General features: G+C 55.1%; 1 pseudogene; it reads right to left on the reverse strand.

Moving 5' to 3' along the window:
• Nucleotides 1-1,748: 1,748 nt before the first annotated feature.
• The window catches only part of LOC142290889 (interferon-induced GTP-binding protein Mx2-like), a 107,139-nt pseudogene continuing 105,291 nt past the window's right edge, over nt 1,749-3,596 (reverse strand).

Raw genomic sequence — 3,596 nt, forward strand, 5'->3', positions numbered from 1 at the left:
ATTATGCTAATAACACTCAGCTGAAACTGCACTGTGAGCGTGATCTGGGGGTGGGCTGCTGCAACCGCCGGCCAGGGGGAAGGGGGAGAGGAGTTGTCTGCTGGGAGGGGGGTGTGGGGGGGGGGGGGAAGAGTAGTCTGCTGCGAGTAAAAGCCGGGGGGGGGGGATGAAGAAGGAGTCGTCTGCTGAGAGCAAAAGCGGGTGGGGAGGGGGGGTGTGCGGAGAGAGGTAGTCTGCCGCGAGCAAGAGCGGTGGGGGTGGGGGGGGGGGGTTGTGGGGAAGAGGAGTCATCTGATGTGAGCAAAAGAACTAAAGCCGGGGGGGGGGGAGGTAGTCTGCTGCGAGCAAAAGCCGGGGGAGAGAAGTCGTCTGCTGCGAGTGCCAGCCAGGGGGAAAGAAGGGAGAGGAGTCATCGTCTACTGCAAACGCCAGGAGTGGGGGAGGGCAGTTGTCTGCTGCGAGCGCCAGCTGGGGGGGGGGGGGGTTCTAGAGCGGGGAGGAAGTGTCATCGTCTGCTGCAAGCATCGGGAGTGGGTGGGAGAGAGGGAGGAGTCTTCTGCTGCGAGCGCCAGGAGGGTGGGAGTGGAGTGGTCTGCTGCGGGTCATGCTGCTGTGCTACGTTTCTCTCACATGCAAGAATCTGATCACAGATATGGAGAAGATGGAGAGTGATTTCTGTCCCGGTGTATATCAGACCGCAGTGGGAGGATATCCAAGCGCAATCTGATATTTCACACACTCCTGTAGACTTGATGCAATATCTGCTGCCCCTCACAGCATGCAGCAATTTTTTATTTATTCTATTTTTTTAGCGCTGATAACACATCAAACAGACAAATCTGTATAGAGAGAAAGGTCAATACCTTGGAGAAAACAAAGGCTATAGTAAAAGAGGAAAGAATGTGAAGAGGAAATAAAGTGCAGGATAAAAACTGTGCTGACACATGAAAGTGAAGACAGCAACACCCTGGATAAATAAAAAGCCTATATTACTGGGAGAGAGACACACAGACCTCACATCCAGCCTATATTACTGGGAGAGACACACAGACCTCACATCCAGCCTATATTACTGGGAGAGACACACAGACCTCACATCCAGCCTATATTACTGGGAGAGACACACAGACCTCACATCCAGCCTATATTACTGGGAGAGACACACAGACCTCACATCCAGCCTATATTACTGGGAGAGACACACAGACCTCACATCCAGCCTATATTACTGGGAGACACACAGAGCTCACATCCAGCCTATATTACTGGGAGAGACACACAGACCTCACATCCAGCCTATATTACTGGGAGACACACACAGAGCTCACATCCAGCCTATATTACTGGGAGAGACACACAGACCTCACATCCAGCCTATATTACTGGGAGACACACAGAGCTTACATACAGCCTATATTACTGGGAGAGACACACAGACCTCACATCCAGCCTATATTACTGGGAGAGACACACAGACCTCACATCCAGCCTATATTACTGGGAGACACACAGAGCTTACATACAGCCTATATTACTGGGAGAGACACACAGAGCTCACATCCAGCCTATATTACTGGGAGAGACACACAGACCTCACATCCAGCCTATATTACTGGGAGAGACACACAGACCTCACATACAGCCTATATTACTGGGAGACACACAGAGCTCACATCCAGCCTATATTACTGGAAAGACATACAGAGCTCACATCCAGCCTATATTACTGGGAGAGACACACAGACCTCACATCCAGCCTATATTACTGGGAGAGACACACACATGTAAATGACATAGAATATTAGGGTAAATGAGAATTACTAGCATGGAAATCTGGCTAATGTTTGCTGGGCGGCACGGAGGCGCTTCATCTGCTCCTGTAAAGCCTTCCGCTCCCGCGCCACATCCTCCTCCTCCATCAGTAACACAGTCAGCTTATCTTTGTCTTGGAGCAGAGACAACATTTGCGCCTGCAGCTTGTCAGCAACTTCATGGAGCATGTAGTGTAGAATGATCAGGGGGATCTGGTTACACAAACGGGCGGTCGTGTTCTAGAAGGAATATACAAGACGAATATTAATAGTGGACGAATCTTATATAATTAATACTGAAGTTATATACACAAGGTAGTATTATAGTAGTTATATTCTTGTACATAGGAGCAGTATTATAGTAGTTTTATTCTTGTACATTGGAGTAGTATTATAGTCAGGGCCGTATTTACCATTAGGCACCCGTGGTCCGGTGCCTAGGGCGGCAGATTGTGAGGGGCGGCACCTTCTGGCAACAAAAAAAAAAAAAAATAAAATTTTTTTTTTTTACATTTTTTTTTTTTGTGGCCGCCGAGCACAGGGAGCTGATTGACCCCGGAACTGCCGGCGCCTGCACTTCCGGGGTCACAGGCGCGCGCCAATCAGCTCCTTCCTCTGTGCTGCGTCCACTGCTGTGTGGACGTCACATGCAGAGCTCACAGCAGGACGCCGTGGAGGACGCCGTGATGGAAGCCGGTGTCAGAAGAGGATACTCACGTGAGCCAGGAAGATGGCGGCGGGCACTGGAGCAGGTAAGTGGATTCATAAGGAGCGTGGGAGTGTCTCTAATGCAGACCAGAGATCTGCGCATGCGGGGGGGAGGCGGCAAAGGCAGATACTGGAGGGAGGCAGAGGCTGAGACTGGGGGGAGGCTGGAGGGAGGCAGAGGCTGAGACTGGGGGGAGGCTGGAGGAAGGCAGAGGCTGAGACTGGGGGGAGGCTGGAGGGAGGCAGAGGCTGAGACTGGGGGGAGGCTGGAGGGAGGCAGAGGCAGAGACTGGGGGGAGGCTGGAGGGAGGCAGAGGCAGAGACTGGAGGGAGACAGAGGCTGAGACTGGAGGGAGGCAGAGGCTGAGACTGGGGGGAGGCTGGAGGGAGGCAGAGGCTGAGACTGGAGAGAGGCAGAGGCTGAGACTGGGGGGAGGTTGGAGGGAGGCAGAGGCTGAGACTGGAGGGAGGCAGAGGCTGAGGCTGTGGGGAGGCTGGAGGGAGGCAGAGGCTGAGACTGGAGAGAGGCAGAGGCTGAGACTGGGGGGAGGCTGGAGGGAGGCAGAGGCTGAGACTGGGGGGAGGTTGGAGGGAGGCAGAGGCTGAGACTGGAGGGAGGCAGAGGCTGAGACTGTGGGGAGGCTGGAGGGAGGCAGAGGCTGAGACTGGGGGAGGCTGGAGGGAGGCAGAGGCAGAGACTGGGGGGAGGCTGGAGGGAGGCAGAGGCAGAGACTGGGAAGAGGCTGGAGGGAGGCAGAGGCTGAGACTGGGGGAGGCTGGAGTGAGGCAGAGGCTGAGACTGGGGGGAGGCTGGAGGGAGGCAGAGGCAGAGACTGGGGGGAGGCTGGAGGGAGGCAGAGGCAGAGACTGGAGGGAGACAGAGGCTGAGACTGGAGGGAGGCAGAGGCTGAGACTGGGGGGAGGCTGGAGGGAGGCAGAGGCTGAGACTGGAGAGAGGCAGAGGCTGAGACTGGGGGGAGGTTGGAGGGAGGCAGAGGCTGAGACTGGAGGGAGGCAGAGGCTGAGGCTGTGGGGAGGCTGGAGGGAGGCAGAGGCTGAGACTGGAGAGAGGCAGAG

The sequence above is a fragment of the Anomaloglossus baeobatrachus genome, chromosome 2, assembly GCF_048569485.1.
Source record: "Anomaloglossus baeobatrachus isolate aAnoBae1 chromosome 2, aAnoBae1.hap1, whole genome shotgun sequence".
Classification (NCBI taxonomy): domain Eukaryota; kingdom Metazoa; phylum Chordata; class Amphibia; order Anura; family Aromobatidae; genus Anomaloglossus; species Anomaloglossus baeobatrachus.